The sequence below is a fragment of the Pistacia vera genome, unplaced genomic scaffold, assembly GCF_008641045.1.
Source record: "Pistacia vera cultivar Batoury unplaced genomic scaffold, PisVer_v2 Contig343, whole genome shotgun sequence".
NCBI classification, from domain to species: Eukaryota; Viridiplantae; Streptophyta; class Magnoliopsida; order Sapindales; family Anacardiaceae; genus Pistacia; species Pistacia vera.
The window spans coordinates 2,260,125-2,278,971 of NW_022196161.1; positions in this window are offsets into that span (position 1 = coordinate 2,260,125).

Below are 18,847 nucleotides of genomic sequence, written 5' to 3' on the forward strand. Positions count from 1 at the left end.
CAAGCAACAGATTGTTGAAAGAATATGGAAAGTCCAGGTTCCCGTACTGTGGTAGTGGGTCTACCGGAGTAATCATGAATTGAGTTTGTCGAAAACTCAAAGGGTGAGCACTGGGAGTTGTGGAGACTTAAATCTGATAGTTGTTGTTCCGTCACTGTTGTCATGCATGGTAGATTCTGTAAAACCACCGGAGTCTCTTTTTTGTTAAGAGACTCGTAACTTGTCCCCCAAGATCGGGTAACAATTTAACAAATCATCTCTGGAAATTGCCTGTGAATATTGATGCAATGAGGAGTATTCTGAGAGTCAACTGTAAGGAGCAGTGCATCAGTAGTCGTAGGGATAGCGAGATCAAGAGCATGGTCTTGGATTCGCCAAACCATTTGATAATGCAAGTACCGCAATACTTCCTGGATTTAAATCTGCACCAACAATCTGTAATTGAACTTTAAGCCTTAGCAAATGTACATCGAGAAGACATGTTGAAATTAGGAAACAGCGTCATGATGACTGTCCCAGCATTCAAAGTTGTATGTGCTGTCCCGATACAAGCATGTTGATATTGGACAAATCTGGTGTCCAATAAAGCATTCGAACTGAGACTGAAGTCCTTTTCTCCCATGATAAGAGAGAGCGAGCCGGATTGCGCCAAAGTGCACATGAGAGTATCCTTCACGGATCCATTGAGTAATGGTTCTTGAGGGATTTCTAAAGTAACATATTGTTCTTGGGATGTGGCTGGAATTTGCCACTTGTCAAATGTACTAGTCTGGACATACTCTTTGACTGGCTTTCTGGAAGGACGGACCAGAGTTTTAAAGGTTTTAGACAAAGAAGACGTAGACTTGGAAAGGCGTGTGTAAGGATTTACATGGGAGGGATAGTGTCTTAGATTTTTTGATTTTCTGATATAAGATATCTCATACAGACGTCTACTTTAGAAGAAATCAGATAAACTAGTATTTATGGGAGCAGTAAACGTAGATAAAGCTAAAGAGGATTCCATGTACGTAAGTTCAACCTCTTGGATGTGTCATATCACCTCAAATGGTAAAGATAGCGCAAGACCCGAAGATTACATAAAACATAATTAATAAACAGGGAAATAAACATAACATATGAAATAGAGAAAGAAAACATAACCAAAACTTAAAGGACCAATATCCAGGGGAGGTAATCCTCCCACACGCAGAAATTGGAACCAATAAGTAACTTAAAGAAGCCAATATCCGAGGGGAGGTAATCCTCCCCACACGCAGAAATTGAATCGATAAGGGGTTTGGCTCTGATACCACAAGGTCTATATATCTACATATAATTTACATATATTATAATTTAAATATTTTACATTTAATTTTTAATAAGGAATACAGCAAGTTTAAGGTTGTGGGCAGTAATTAATCCATCGTTATTCATTTCAATAGGGGGTATAATTTGCTCCCCAAACTCTCTTTATTATCTAAATTAACTAATGTTTTAAAACCCGGCCGGTCTAATCAGTTCGACCGCACATGGTCAGTGAGCCAGGCCATTTAAGGCAAAAAATCGGGGACCTTAATCCACCCAGTTTAACCTGTGGTTGGACCGACAGTACTATAGCAAACCACAAATCCAACCGATTTTTCCAGTAAACCAGGTCAACAGAAAAAAAAAAAAAAAATCCCTTTCATTCCCGAACCCAAATTCCAACGATTTTCACCCATTTCCCTTCCAGGCTTTGACATTTTCCTTTGAAAATCTTTCACTGTGACTCCCATTTGTGCGATTTCCTCTCTTCACCATCGATCTCCTCCTTTTCGTCGTCAGCTCGCCAGGTACTGTCGTCTTTTTCTCCCATTTGCGCGATCTCCTCTCTTCAGTCTTGATCGTCGATCTCCTCCTCTTCGTCGTCAATTGTAGCTCATCTTCGTTGATTTCCTTCGACATTTACGATTTCTTCATATCATCGAGCTCTAACCCCATTTGTTCACTCTCCCATGACCAATTTTTTCATTTCACCTTTGATCTTTTCCTTTCATCTCTCTCAACTTTTTCATTTCCAATTTTCCACTTCAACGACAGCCGACAACCTTTTTTCATCTTCATCAACTCACTTTCATCTTCGACAGCAGCTCTAATCGACGTCAGGTACCAATAGGTTTTTCATCTTTTTTCGATTTCTTTCATCTTTTTCCGATTTCTTTCATCTTCATTTCATCTCTCTAAACTTTTTCATTTCATATCTTCATTTGCGTATCAGGTACCACTTCATTAGTTCATTACATATCGTCAGCTCCAATCGATGTCAGGTACACTTTTTTAGCTCTCTCTCTTTCGTACATGCACAAATACTAACCAAACTTTGTGTATATTTGATAAGAGCATGAGCAAATTGATAAAATGTTTTAATTTTAGCAATTGTGTCTTTCTTACAAAATGTATAATAGTTGGTCAAAATGTATATTTGATACAAGTATAAGCAAATTGTTCATGTTTAGAGTCTAAATTAAGGATTTGATAATAGTAATTTAAGGATTTGGCAACATTAACATTTGGTGGAATGCCCCCGCTTGTGGTTTTTCTTATTTTTTTTGCTGCCATTTGTCTTTCCTTGTACTGATGGGGTGGGTGGATGCTATGCTATTTGCTGCTGGTTTTTCTCTTGTCAGGTGCTGAGAGAGTGTCTCCAGATGTTGTGTTGTTTTATTAGCTGCTGCTGCATGTTTTGTGGGCTTTGTGTCTGGGGAGTTTTGGCTTTGATTGTGTTCCCTTTTTGGTTGTTTTTTATTGGTCTGCTTGTCTTATTTTTGCGTTGTGTTTGGTTCTTTTTGCTTCAGTATTTTGCTTTTCTTTTGTGTATCTTTAAAAGGAGTTATCAAAAAGAAAAGAAGGGAAAATGATATGAGCTTTAGACTTGAATCTCTTGATTGATTTGGCCATTGAATTTGTCTTTTTTGTTGTGCATATTAGGCCTGTTTTTAAAGGCCTAACGGGGCCTAATCAAACAGGTTGTTCTATAATTCAATTAGTTTAAAATGGGAAGTTTTAACTTATGTTTTCATTTTTTGATGGATTTTTTTTGTAGATGATGTTGATCATGTTGATAATGAAGATGATCATCTATCATATGGTGTATGAAGTTCAATTGAGGATGGATTGAAGATCATTGGGTGAAGAAGACTTTTTGTTAGAATATTTATTAATTATTACATGATTTCTTTATGAATTTTGTTATTTTGAGTTGTAATCAGTTGTAACAGGGATTGTATTGATGTTTGATGATGCATTGTTAAGGAAATTTTTTTTCAGGAATTTGTATTCTGGATTCTGAATTTTTTTTCTGGTGTCATGTTGACGTTAGCATGACATCATCGATTGAACCAACTAGTTCAACCGGTTTAACCGGTCGACTTGAGACCCAGTCAGTTTGCCGGGTTTCACCCCGAGTTGGTTATTAAAACATTGAAATTAACTCCCCTATCAGCATCCCCAATAGAGACGTTAACAATACCTAAACGACTAAACCTGTGGGATATTTTGTCATCCTCATAGGCTACCCTACTGTGAATTTATGCCACCTCCAATTCTTTTCTCTATTTGATAATCCTAGGATTATACTATTTTCTTTATGATTTTTGTAGGATTTCGGATACTTCTTACGAGTTTTGTGCCTGAATTATTACTTAATTCTGCATATTTTATGTTTTAGGCCAAAATTTATAGTTGGAGCAAAACCAAGCAAACAACGAGTTTTTGGACCTGGAATCGAGAAAAATTCAGAAAATCAAGGGAATTATGATGTTGATTGGAAGCACCCTTGGAGTTTGTTCCTATTTGGGATCACAAAGATCGAAAATTCAAGCAAAAAAGTAAGCGCAGGGCAGTTCCGTAAATTTAGCAAAAAAGATCAGGAGTTCACTGTGGCACGGTTTTCTTTTCGCAACAACAAGCTAGCCTCTGGACGCATGGGTCAATGAAATTCAAGTTGATGCCACAGCAAAAAATTGCATTTTTAGTTTTTGTTAAAACGCTGCATTTTTTTATTATTGTATTAGGTCCTAGGGTTTGGGCCGACTATTTAAGAGTAACTTAGCTCATTTTGAGGGGGGGGGGGTGGGGGCGGGCCTCGACATTTTGGGAAAAAGGGAGGGGAGAAGAAGATTTGAAGAGTTGGATCTCCAAAATTAGAGAAGTTTCTTTTCCCTTTCTTGTTTTTAGGATGTGAACTCTGATTTTGTTATGTATTTGATATTTATTTCCATTTTGAACATGAACTAACTCGTTTTTGGGTTAGGGTTTTGATGGATCTTTGTTTACAATGGTTTGATCTATAATATCTTGTTGTGTTTGAGTTCTATTGTATAGATTAAGTATTTAACTTTGTTCTTAATGCATTTGATTGTTGGGTTTTTGAATCAAATGAACGTTGAGCATGATGAGACTGAGAAGTGATTCATGCATTACCTTCTTGCGGTAAACACCATAGATTGAGCGAAAACTAGAGATAGACAAACGTAATCTATGAAATCTTTATGGGATTCCACTTGCTTAAGGGACTTTGAACTATTAAATTTCATTTTGTTGGGTGCAGAAGTTTAATAGGGATAAGTAGTAATTTATAGCCTGAGAAGGTATATTTTACAACTTAGGGAGTCCGATTTGTAATCCGTGCATGTGAACTTGAAGATGATAGGATTAGTAGGTTGAATTGGAGTAACTTAGTGAAATCGAAACCCTAACCTCTCTTCTTGAATTGTATTCCGTTATTAAATTGCTTTTATTGTGTTAATTTTAGTTGTCTCTTTTGTTTTGTTCTAATTTAGTTTTTAGTAGGTCCCGCAAATCCGAATTTTTGTGCTCTTCAATTAGTTATAAAATTAGGAAAATTAGTACTTAGCACTCAATCCTGGTGGGAACAATATTTGACTCATCATTTTATTACTTTTTGTGACTAGTGCACTTGTTAAATGTGCATGTTTGTGAAAGCACACATCACTATTCTTAATCTATAAATTAGTTTGTTAGTAGTAATTATTAAATATAAAGTCATAAACTACTTGGTATCTATGGACTGTGTTTTGGTATACTTAGACTTTCTCCCATTTCTAATGCAAGAAAAGCATAAGGACATGAAGAAATGTTAGATGTTTTACTCGTTTTCATCTAATCACAACAAAAATCAAGCTAATATCTTTGAAACTTTGTAGCCTCCTTCGATCGCAATTTAACGCTTCAAGATGAAACCCATGCCACTATTCAAATTCTCAGACAAGGCACATGCAGTTTGGACTTGACTAACGTTAACCTCAGTCTCATCAAGTCAATTGTACATCATTCTCTTTCATCCTAATTTCTTATTTCACCTTGATCTCATATCTGAATAGGATTCTACCCTATTTAATAAAGAGTAATGCTAGGTCTAGAACCCAATCTCATATTCTTCTCTCAAAACCCCCACTATGGTAGCTCGTTATTAGTTAGCTCGCAAAATGAGTCTCACCTGCTTGTATAGGTCTTGCATGCCCATTTGCGAGCTAATCAATGACGAGCTACCACATTAGAGATTTTGAGTCGAGTTATCAAACGAGTCAAGTAGTTTGCAACTCAACTCATTTGAAGCTCATTAAAGGCTCAACTAGACTGTTGTCAAGTTGACTAGGCTCGAACTTGGGTAATAGAACGAGTCGAGTTCAATCCTTAGGGGGGGGTCATCTAAACCATGTGGGACTGAAGTGTTATATTGAAGTTTAAAAATAAAATAAAAAATGACATTTACCCCCCTAAGCGCAAAATAGTAAAACACAATCTAAACACCCCCAAATCAACCAACTCACAAACAAAAACCCTAAACCCCTAAAAGTGGAAATCTGTCCACAGTGAAATCAGTTGACTTCATCCCCTGTTCTTGCCGTCGCCGATCAATTGACGACATGGAGGAATCACGACTTCATCCCCCAAAGTGCAAAACCAATTCTTCTCCTCCAAATCGACCACAAAATCTACAGGAGGAAGCACAATGAGTAAGTAATGAAAACTCACAAATTCTTCTCTAAAAACTTACGCGAGCTCACAAGCCAGCTCGAACTCGACTCGTCTGGAACGAGCACATTTTCCTTGGCTCGACAAGCTCAAGCTCGAACTCGAGCTCAATCCTATAGCAATCGAGTCGAGCTTGATAAGCTGAAAGCTCGGCTCACCTCGATTACAATCCTAATTGTGAGAGAAGGTTGTGGACCTAATATTATTATTTAATAAATATGCTAAATTATTCCTATTTTATATAAGGAAAATGCTACACTCACAACATTTTCTCACAAACTTCCTCTTATAACCCCAATGTGGCAGCTCGTAATTGGCTAGCTTGTAATGGGTTCCACCTGGGTCCCACCTGATAAATTACAGCTAACCAATTGCGAATTACCACGTCGAGGTTATAAAAGAAAGTTTGTAAAAAGAGATTGTAGGTGTATCATTACTCTTGATATAATGCCAAATTTGAGCACTAATTTTTTATTATGATACGGTGGAGAGAATTTTTTGCTGGTGGTGAAGACTAAAGAGTTGTTGTTACCAATGGTGATGTTTGGAGAGGGAGGATGGGAGCACCATTCATGGAGTTGGATTTTTATTTTTATTTTATTAAAGTATTATTAGTTACAAAAATTAGTAGACATTTACTTTTTTACCTTCTTACACTAATATCGGAATATTTTACTTATTCAGAGAACATTTTATATGGATTAACCTTTTTGCCGTTTGTATATTTATTGTCTACACATTATAATGTTTGATAAATGGTAAGGGGATTACGATAATTCCTGATACCCTCAAAAGTTTAGGTACATAAAGAGAAACCAAGGGGGTTTAGAACTATTATCTCTAGATTTAATTCTTAAAAAGGACAAGAAGGTAATTTAAAAACTCGAAATCTTTCATTAAATATCTATAAATTCAAAAAAGGTTTTACAACTATAATTAAATTTAACTAAAAATAATTTTAAAATTTAACAATATAAAATATAAAAGAAAAAAATAGGCTAACGATGTAAACACCGACGATGCCGACACTTCTTGCCATTTTCTAGCTTTGCTTGCCCACGACCCCACCCTATCTTAGCCTGGACAAATAGAGGCTAACGATTAGGACAAAAATCTGGCCATGCCAACGGGTTAGCCTCTATTTGGCCAGGCCGAGCCAAGCAAGCTAACTAATGGCTAATGATGCTAACCTCGTGGTTGGCCACCTTTTTTTTTCTTTTTTTTTTTTTTTTTACATTTCTAGTTTTATATTTTTATATTTTTATTTTTTAATTTTAAATGTATGAATAGTTGTAAAATATTNACAAGGTACGACATTTGTGCGGATACCAGAGTGGACAATTCAAACCATACCAGCAGCATTATCATTCTACTTTCAAGGAAGTATTAGCAGTCAAAAATGCCATTGAAAGGTTTGAATTCCACCTTGTTGGACATCATTTCTTTGTTGAAACTGATATGAAGTCTTTTGATCAAATGCTTCGTTTCCATAAGAAAAAAGTTCCACATCAACAGTTACTTCGCTGGGCAGAATGGTTCAGTAAATATTCTGTCTCCTCCAATTTTATGTGGTCAAGGCCCTCCTTTTATCCCACACACACGTACAAACTTTTTTGACTTTGGTTTCTTCTTTTTTTTTTATTTTTTTTTTTTTACATTAAGTAGCCTACAATTGGTGACAAAACAAAAGTTTACAGTACTTGACTTTTTTACAATGGCTACGGGAGATATTACAATGAAAAGGCAAATTGCCATGTAGTCCACTCCTATTTTACATAAAGGACACCACTATTTAATTTATGACACGCAGATTTTTAATCGTTTGACAAGTTGGTAACGTGCCACGATTCTTCATCCTGGAAGTCGAGACAACCCATTGATTGAATCCAATCAGCAGGGGTTTGTTGGGGAGATGTATCTGGATAAGTATCCGAAGAAATGTCTGGAATCTGAGGTGTTGGTATGGCGGACGTACTTGGTGCATGCACGTGTTGTTGTCGCCTGGATTTATGGAGATAGTAATCACGAGACTACTGAAGCTCTTCTTCCTGCACAGTATCTGGCTAGGAGTCCGGGTACCACCATACTGGATAAGATGAATTGTCATCGGATTGAGCATTGATGGAACGTATGCATGTCTGTTTGGCGTGGAGCAATTTCTCAGTGTAGTCTGGAGGAAAGAGTTCCCACGGAGCATCATCGTTAAAGGATGGCCATAGTGCATCTGGAATGATCTGATTTTGTTCAAAAAGTATTTTTTGAATTGATCTAGTCTCAACAGGATGATCAAACATATTATGGACAAGATCGTATGGATAAGACCGATGAAAAGTGGCTTGATGGTGAGAAAAATATATGCCATCAGATCGGATAGAGTGATGTCTGTGAAAAAACATTATAGACCATGCCATTTTGGTAGACATAGGACCTTTGTATCGGGCAGTTGATGAGCAAACACAGATTTCCATTTGTCGAGGGTTTTGAAACCATCGGAGAAAGTCATCAAAGAGTGCAATTTAGGGGTTGAGGTTGACTGGTATTGGAAATTAATTCAACATATGATGGATCGGGAATTGAATAGCAATGTGGTATTGATGTAATTATACCAAAAGAGACCATAATAATTCTACGGAAATATGATATCAAGACCTGGAGGTAAACAAAAGATTTTGAAAAAGGGTAATCTGGATGGACCCTAACATATCATACATGGATGACCACATTTTTCAATGCATGTGAAGTTGGTAAGAAAACATGAGGGTGGTAGCATTTTCATCAATGGTACGTGTTTGAACAAGGTTGTCGAATTCAGGAAGTACATCGGAATATGGTTTGGTGAAAGAGGATGAACAGGAACTGGACTGGGTGAATGGTTGGAACATAAAACATGGAAGAGGTTTGGATCTAGGGTTCATGAAACCAACTTGTTTAGTTTTAGGTCTGGATAAATAATCTGCAATGGTGTTGGTGTCACCTTTGATATGCTGGACGGTGAAGGAATATTACTGAACCATTTGCCCAGCGAAGTAACTGTTGATGTGAACTTTTTCTTATGAAACGAAGCATTTGATCAAAAGACTTCATATCAGTTCAACAAAGAAATGATGTCCAACAAGGTGGAATTCAAACTTTCAATGGCATTTTTGACTGCTAATACTTCCTTGAAAGTAGAATGATAATGCTACTTGGTATGGTTTGAATTGTCCACTCTGGTATCCGCACAGATGTCGTACCTTGTCGTCATCTTGTTCCAAAAGCACTGCACCCCAATGAGTGTCACTAGCATCCGTCTGAAGAATACGTTCCCCGTAGAAGGAATCTTCAATGGCTGTGTATGGAAGGATGAGCGTTTGAGACTCTTGACTGCATTGTCTGCTTTTCAGACCATTCTGGAGGATTCTTCTTAAGCATCTGGGAAAGTGGAGTAGTGAAACGAGAAATGTTGGGGATGAAACAGCGCATGTAATTGGCAATTCCCAAGAATTGTTGTATTTCTTTCTTGGTTGTGAGAACATCTGGGAATTTTTGCAATTCATTAGCAATATGAGGTTGAAGATCATACTTGCCGTCAGCAATCACCATACGAGAAAATCAATCTTTGTTTGCCCAATTGCATTTTCTTCTCAGATAGCATGATACCATAAGTGTGGATGATATCAGCAAAGTCACGAAGAAGACGTATAGAGATTCCTTGTCTGTTGAAAAGAAGGATATCACGATATAATGAGACATGTATGCAGAAGGGGAGCAAAAATCTTCGTCATGGCTTTCTGAAACAGGGAAGGACGACGACTTTTAGTCCAAAAGGCTGACTGTCCATTGGTAGTGTGTGATTGGGTATACAGAAAGCAGTCTTATGACGATCATCAGGATGAATTCCAAGTTGCCAAAAGCCAGCTTTGAGGTCAAATTTTGAAAACATCTTTGCATTATGGAGATTTGCAAAAGAACTTGTCTGGAAGGTAGAGGAAATTTATCATCACGAAGGAAGAAATTCAAGGGCTGATAATTGATGACCAGTCTGAGTTTTCCTCTGGCCTGTTCTGCCGTTTATTGACATAAAAAGCTTCACAGCCCATTGAGATCTGTGGTTCAAGCAATCCTTGAGATAAAAGGTGAGTACATTCTTGTTGGGCGAGACTGAGGATGTTCTGGTGACATGCCGGAATGACTAGCTTTAGTGGGATGATATCTTCGCTCTTGATGAATGGAAGACGGATAAAGAATTCCGAATTCTTCCATAATGGATGAGCACATTTAGTGAGAAAACAGCATGAGAATCTGCGCAAGAACGAGAAATAAGCTGGTTCTTGATCTGCTCAATAGGATTGCCTTCAATCTGGAATAAATTAGGCTGTGTGGTCCAGGATTGGAAAAACATCTTGTAACGAACACCATCAGGGAGGATTCTAAGTTTACTGAGTTTAGAATAAACATCAAAACCTAGAACCATGTCTTTGCCAGGTAGATCGGAACCAAGAACTTTATAAGTGTGAAACATCCTGGAAAATTTGGATTTTAATAGGTTTGCTAACAGATGAGTAGTGAATGTCTCACTATTAGCAGTGTAGAATATTTCCTGAAGAGGTTTCACTAAGAGGCTGGAAGGATCTTAGGGTTGATAATAGTACGAGTAGCCCAGTATCAAAGAATGCAATGACTGAAACAGGATTTGAATATTAGTAGGGAAGATCTGAACTTTTGCTGTAGGTATGTGACATGAGAAGGCTAATGATGGAAGGGATTGTGGTGCTTGTTGGATATGGTAAATAGTGACAATCATCTGAATCAGAGTACTCAGTATCAGTGGCTGCAAACTGGAAAATGGTGTCTGAGGTGGGTTCGTCATCCATTGAAACACCAACTTTCAACATCATCGTCAGAAAAATCGATATCTGTGAGCTGAGAAAGTTGTTGCATCTTTGACTGACTGCTTAGGCTTGGTTGGACAATTTTTGGCAAAATGACCTGGGCGGTTGCATAAATAACACCGATTAGACCGTTTGCCTTTACGTTTCCTTTGCGAAGAAACTTGCGGTTCTTGAAACGTCAAAATTTGCATCGAGCCGGAGCATTAGGGCGGGAAAACTTGATGCGTCTGGAATGAAACTTCTTTTTGGTAGGACAAGAACATGAGCGATCTATTTGCACTTGATCTGCAAGTCGGTCGTTGACAAACCTTTGTTAGCTGTTTGAACGCTTCATATAATCGTCAAAAAATTGTTTTTGAGAACAGAGTTTTTCTAGAGCAAGAATAACAAACTGTAAATTTCACCAGAGAAGTGGAGCCAAGTTGTTTGTTCTGGGACTGCATAAGCTTGGTAGCTTCATGACTTAGGGATTCAGGAATTGATGCCAAAAGTCTTGCTTCATATTAGGATCATCCTACCCCTAAGTATATGAAACCTTTTTACCATCTCTTTATAATGCTGTCAAGATCTTTCCTTTTAGAGAACAACATCACATCTTAAAATATTCTTCTCTGACTTGATTCTCATAAAGATGAGGTAACCACAGAATTCATCATACATGAGATTCTCTTAAAATATGCATTATTCCTGATGGAGCTGATCAATCCTGTGTTGAAGGTTGATCAATTTGTTTTTGTAGCCGAAAATCAGCATAGTTTGGTTCTGAGACTGAGAGTCCACCTGATGAGCTACCAAATCCAGTTTTTGTTCAAGTCTGGTCATGGTTTTGTTTTGGGCTAAAGCATTTTCAGTTTGCCAATTGAGAACTGCTTCAGCTTGGGAGAGTTGGGTGTGGATCCTCAGGTTGTATAGCTTTGGAAGGAACCACTTTTGGTTGTTGAGTGGCAGTTTCTTGAAGGGAAGGAAAATCTGTGTCATAATTGGAATGTTGTCCTGTCTTTTGGGCTTAGGGGATGGATGCCATCATGACGGACTGAACAGGTACAGTATGAGCAAGGGGTGAATGGGTTGGTTTATTTTTCTTGGCAATCCACCGTAGAGACTGTTGATAACATGGTAAAGGCTGTTTGAAGTAAGGTGATTTGGCAGGTTTGGATAGTTTTAAAGGTATTTGGGTTGAGGTTTCGGAGGGATGTCCATGAAGATCACCAGATGGTGAATCTTTTCTGGCTGGTGGAGAATATTTGACCTAATAGTCAAATTTACCAGACGGTTGACCAAGAAGACCAACTTCAGGATCATGTTCTTCAAAGCGGGAATGAAGATTAGTCTGACTGGCAGCGAGCTTTCTTCTTTTTCTCGTTGAAATAGTTTTCGTCTTGGAAGATAATGCTCATCGATTTCCCAATAGGATCATCACGACATTCCGCATTGGCAGTCAAGATCAAATGGAGTGTGACCAGTGACTGGATCATATTGATGGTAGACAAGAGCAACAGATTGTTGAAGAATGAATGGAAAGTCCAGGTTCCCGTACTGTGGTAGTGGGTCTGACCGGAGTAATCATGAATTGAGTTTGTCGAAAACTCAAAGGTGGAGCACTGGGAGTTGCTGGAGACTTAAATCTGATAGTTGTTGTTCGTCACTGTTGTCATGCATGGTAGATTCTGTAGAAACCACCGGAGTCTCTTTTTGTTAAGAGCCTCGTAACTTGTCACCCAGAGTCGGTAACAATTTAATCAAATCATCTCTGGAAATTTGCCTGTGAATATTGATGCAATGAGGAGTATTCTGAGAGTCAACTGTAAGGAGCAGTGCATCAGTAGTCTAGGGATAGCGAGATCAAGAGCATGGTCTTGGATTCGCCAAACCTTTGATAATGCAAAGTAGCCGCAATACTTCTGATTTAAATCGCACCAACAATCTGTAATTGAACTTTAAGAGCTTAGAGCAATGTACATCAGAGAGAGACATGTTGAAATTAGGAAACAGCGTCATGATGACTGTCCCATTCAAAGTTGTATGGCTGTCCCGATACAAGCATGTTGAATTGGACAAATCTGGTGTCCAATAAAGCAATTCGAACTGAGACTGGAAGTCCTTTTCTGCCATGATAAGAGAGAGCGAGCCGGATTGCGCCAAAGTGCACATGAGAGTATCCTTCACGGATCCATTGAGTAATGGATTCTGAGGGATTTCTAAAGTAACATATTGTTCTTGGATGTGCTGGAATTTGACACTTGTCAAATGTACTAGTCTGGACATACTCTTGACTGGCTTTCTGGAAGGACGGACCAGTGTTTTAAAGGTTTTAGACAAAGAAGACGTGACTTGGAAAAGGCGGTGTAAGGATTTACATGGGAGGTGTGTGTCTTAGATTTTTTGATTTTCTGGGATATAAGATATCTCATACAGACTGTCTACTTTAGAAGAAGATCTAGATAAACTAGTATTTATGGGAGCAGTAAACGTAGTAAAGCTAAAGGGATTCCATGTACGTAAGTTCAACCTCTTGGATGTGTCATATCACCTCAAATGGTAAAGATAGCGCAAGACCCAAGATTACATATAACAATATTTAATAAACAGGGAAATAAACATAACATATGAAATAGAGAAGAAAACATAACCAAAACTTAAAGGAGCCATATCCGAGGGAGGTAATCCTCCGCACACGCAGAAATTGGAACCAATAAGTAACTTAAAGAAGCCAATATCGAGGGGAGGTAATCCTCCGCACACGCAGAAATTGGAATCGATAAGGGGTTTGGCTCTGATACCACAAGGATTACTATATATCTACATATATTACATATATTATAATTTAAATATTTTACATTTAATTTTATAATAAGGAATACAGCAAGTTTAAGGTGGGCAGTAATTAACCATCTTATTCATTTCAATAGGGGGTATATTTGCTCCCCAAACTCTCTTTATTATCTAAATTAACTAATGTTTTAAAACCCCCGGTCTAATCAGTTCGACGCACATGGTCGTGAGCCAGGCCATTAAGGCAAAAAATCGGGGACCTTAATCCACCCAGTTTAACCTGTGGTTGGACCGACAGTACTATAGCAAACCAAATCCAACGATTTTTCCAGTAAACCAGGTCACAGAAAAAAAAAAAAAAATCCCTTTCATTCCCGAACCCAAATTCCAACGATTTTCACCCATTTCCCTTCAGGCTTTGACATTTTCCTTTGAAATCTTTCACTGTGACTCCCATTGTGCGATTTCCTCTCTTCACCATCGATCTCCTCCTTTTCGTCGTCAGCTCGCCAGGTACTGTCGTCTTTTCTCCCATTTGCGCGATCTCCTCTCTTCAGTCTTGATCGTCGATCCTCTCCTCTCGTCGTCAATTGTAGCTCATCTTCGTTGATTTCCTTCGACATTTACGATTTCTCATATCATCGAGCTCTAACCCCATTTGTTCCTCTCCCATGACAATTTTTTCATTTCACCTTTGATCTTTCCTTCATCTCTCTCTTCAACTTTTTCATTTCCAATTTTCCACTTCAACGACACAGCCGACAACCTTTTTTCATCTTCATCACTCACTTCATCTTCGACAGCAGCTCTAATCGACGTCAGGTACCAATAGGTTTTTCATCTTTTTCGATTTCTTTCATCTTTTTCCGATTTCTTCATCTTCATTCATCCTCTAAACTTTTTCATTTCATATCTTCATTTGCGTATCAGGTACCACTTCATTAGTTCATTACATATCGTCAGCTCCAATCGATGTCAGGTACACTTTTTAGCTCTCTCTCTTTCGTACACACAAATACTAACCAAACTGTGTAATTTTAAAGCATGAGCAAATTGATAAAATGTTTTAATTTAGCATTGTGTCTTTCTTACAAAATGTATAATAGTTGGTCAAAATGTATATTTGATCAAGTATAAGCAAATTGTTCATGTTTGAGTCTAAATTAAGGATTTGATAATAGTAATTTAAGGATTTGGCAACATTAACATTTTGGAATGCCCCGCTTGTGGTTTTCTTATTTTTTTTGCTGCCATTTGTCTTTCCTTGTACTGATGGGGTGGTGGATGTATGCTATTTGCTGCTGGGTTTTTCTCTTGTCAGGTGCTGAGAGAGTGTCTCCAGATGTTGTGTTGTTTTATAGCTGCTGCTGCATGTTTTGTGGGCTTTGTGTCTGGGGAGTTTTGGCTTTGATTGTGTTCCCTTTTTGGTTGTTTTTTATTGGTCTTGCTTCTATTTTTGCGTTGTGTTTGGTTCTTTTGCTTCAGTATTTTGCTTTTCTTTTGTGTATCTTTAAAAGGAGTTTATCAAAAAGAAAAGAGGGAAAATGATATGAGCTTTAGACTTGAATCTCTTGATTGATTTGGCCATTGAATTTGTCTTTTTTGTTGTGCATATTAGGCCTGTTTTTAAAGGCCTAACGGGGCCTAATCAAACAGGTTGTTCTATAATTCAATTAGTTTAAAATGGAAGTTTTAACTATGTTTTCATTTTTTGATGGATTTTTTTGTAGATGATGTTGATCATGTGATAATGAATGATCATCTATCATATGGTGTATGAAGTTCAATTGAGGATGGATTGAAGATCTTGGTGAAGAAGACTTTTTGTTAGAATATTTTTAATTATTACATGATTTCTTTATGAATTTGTTATTTTGAGTTGTAATCAGTTGTAACAGGGATTGTATTGATGTTTGATGATGCATTGTTAGGAAATTTTTTTTCAGAATTTGTATTCTGGATTCTGAATTTTTTTTCTGGTGTCATGTTGACGTTGCATACATCATCGATTGAACCAACTAGTTCAACCGGTTTAACCGGCTACTTGAGACCCAGTCAGTTTGCCGGTTTCACCCCGAGTTGGTTATTAAAACATTGAAATTAACTCCCCTATCAGCATCCCCAATAGAGACGTTAACAATACCTAAACGACTAAACCTGTGGATATTTTCATCCTCTAGGCTACCCTACTGTGAATTTATGCCACCCCAATTCTTTCTCTATTTGATAATCGGATTATACTATTTTCTTATGATTTTTTGTAGGATTTCGGATACTTCTTACGAGTTTTGTGCCTGAATTATTACTTAATTCTGCATATTTTATGTTTTAGGCCAAAATTTATAGTGGAGAGCAAAACCAGCAAACACGAGTTTTGGACCTGGAATCGAGAAAATTCAGAAAATCGGAATTATGATGTTGATTGGAAGCACCCTTGGAGTTTGTTCCTATTGGATCACAAGATCGAAAATTCAAGCAAAAAAGTAAGCGCAGGGAGTTCCGTAATTTAGCAAAAAGATCAGGAGTTCACGTGGCACGGTTTTCTTTCGCAACACAAGCTAGCCTCTGGACGCATGGGTCAATGAAATTCAGTTGATGCCACAGCAAAAAATTGCATTTTTAGTTTTTGTTAAAACGCTGCATTTTTTTATTATTGTATTAGGTCCTAGGGTTTGGGCCGACATTTAAGAGTAACTTAGCTCATTTGAGGGGGGGGGGGGGGGGGGGCGGCCTCGACTTTTGGGAAAAAGGGAGGGAGAAGAAGATTTGAAGAGTTGGATCTCCAAAATTAGAGAAGTTTCTTTTCCCTTTCTTGTTTTTAGGATGTGAACTCTGATTTTGTTAGTATGATATTTATTTCCATTTTGAACATGAACTAACTCGTTTTTGGGTTAGGGTTTTGATGGATCTTGTTTACAATGGTTTGATCTATAATATCTTGTTGTGTTGAGTTCTATTGTATAGATTAAGTATTTAACTTTGTTCTTAATGCATTTATGTGTTGGGTTTTTGAATCAAATGAACGTTGAGCATGATGAGACTGAGAAGTGATTCATGCATTACCTTCTTGCGTAAACACCATAGATTGAGCGAAAACTAGAGATAGACAAACGTAATCTATGAAATCTTTATGGGATTCCACTTGCTTAAGGACTTTGAACTATTAAATTTCATTTTGTTGGGTGCAGAAGTTTAATAGGGATAAGTAGTAATTTATAGCCTGAGAGGTATATTTTACAACTTAGGGATCCGATTTGTAATCCGTGCATGTAACTTGAAGATGATAGGATTAGTAGGTTGAATGGAGTAACTTAGTGAAATGAAACCCTAACCTCTCTTCTTGAATTGTATTCCGTTATTAAATTGCTTTATTGTGTTAATTTTAGTTGCTCTTTTTGTTTTGTTCTAATTTAGTTTTAGTAGGTCCGCAAATCCGAATTTGTGCTCTTCAATTAGTTAAATTAGGAAATTAGTACTTAGCACTCAATCCTGGTGGAACAATATTTGACTCATCATTTTATTACTTTTGTGACTAGTGCACTTGTTAAATGTGCATGTTTGTGAAAGCACACATCACTATTCTAATCTATAAATTAGTTTGTTAGTAGTAATTATTAAATATAAAGTCATAAACTACTTGGTATCTATGGACTGGTTTTGGTATACTAGACTTTCTCCCATTTCTAATGCAGAAAAGCATAAGGACATGAAGAAATGTTAGATGTTTTACTCGTTTTCATCTAATCACAACAAAAATCCAATGCTAATATCTTTGAAACTTTGTAGCCTCCTTCGATCGCAATTTAACTCTTCAATGAAACCCATGCCACTATTCAAATTCTCAGACAAGGCACATGCAGTTTGGACTTGACTAACGTTAACCTCAGTCTCATCAAGTCAATTGTACATCATCTCTTTCATCCTAATTTCTTATTTCACCTGATCTCATATCTAATAGGATTCTACCCTATTAATAAGTAATGCTAGGTCTAGAACCCAATCCTATATTCTTCTCTCAAAACCCCCACTATGGTAGCTCGTTATTAGTTAGCTCGCAAAATGGTCCACCTGCTTGTATAGGTCTTGCATGCCCATTTGCGAGCTAATCAATGACGAGCTACCACATTAGAGATTTTGAGTCGAGTTATCAAACGAGTCAAGTAGTTTGGCAACTCAACTATTTGAAGCTCATTAAGCTCAACTAGACTGTTTTCAAGTTGACTAGGCTCGAACTTGTAATAGAACGAGTCGAGTTCAATCCTTAGGGGGGGGTCATCTAAACCATGTGGACTGAAGTGTTATATTGAAGTTTAAAAATAATAAAAAAATGACATTTACCCCCCTAAGCGCAAAATATTAAAACACAATCTAAACACCCCCAAACAACCACTCACAAACAAAAACCCTAAACCCCTAAAGTGGAAATTGTCCACAGTGAATCAGTGACTTCATCCCCTGTCTTGCCGTCGCCGATCAATTGACGACTGGAGGAATCACGACTTCATCCCCCAAAGTGCAAAACCAATCTTCTCCTCCAAATCGACCACAAAATCTACAGGAGGAAGCACAATGAGTAAGTAATGAAAACTCACAAATTCTTCTCTAAAAACTTACGCGAGCTCACAAGCCGCTCGAACTCGCTCGTCTGGAACGAGCAACATTTTCCTTGGCTCGCAAGCTCAAGCTCGAACTCGAGCTCAACCTATAGCAATCGAGTCGAGCTTGATAAGTGAAAGCTCGGCTCACCTCGATTACAATCCTAATTGTGAAGAAGTTTGTGGACCTAATATTATTATTTAATAAATATGCTAAATTATTCCTATTTTATATAAGGAAAAGCTACACTCACAACATTTTCTCACAAACTTCCTCTTATAACCCCAAGTGACAGCTCGTAATTGGTATCTTGTAATGGGTTCCACCTGGTCCCCCTGATAATTACGCTAACCAATTGCGAATACACACGTCGAGGTTAAAAGAAATTTTGTAAAAAAGATTGTAGTGTATCATTACTCTTGATATAATGCCAAATTTGAGCACTAATTTTTATTATGATACGTGGAGAGAATTTTTTGCTGGTGGTGAGACTAAAGAGTTGTTGTTACAATGGTGATGTTTGGAGAGGGAGGATGGGAGCACCCATTCATGAGTTGGATTTTATTTTTTTATTTTATAAAGTTTATTAG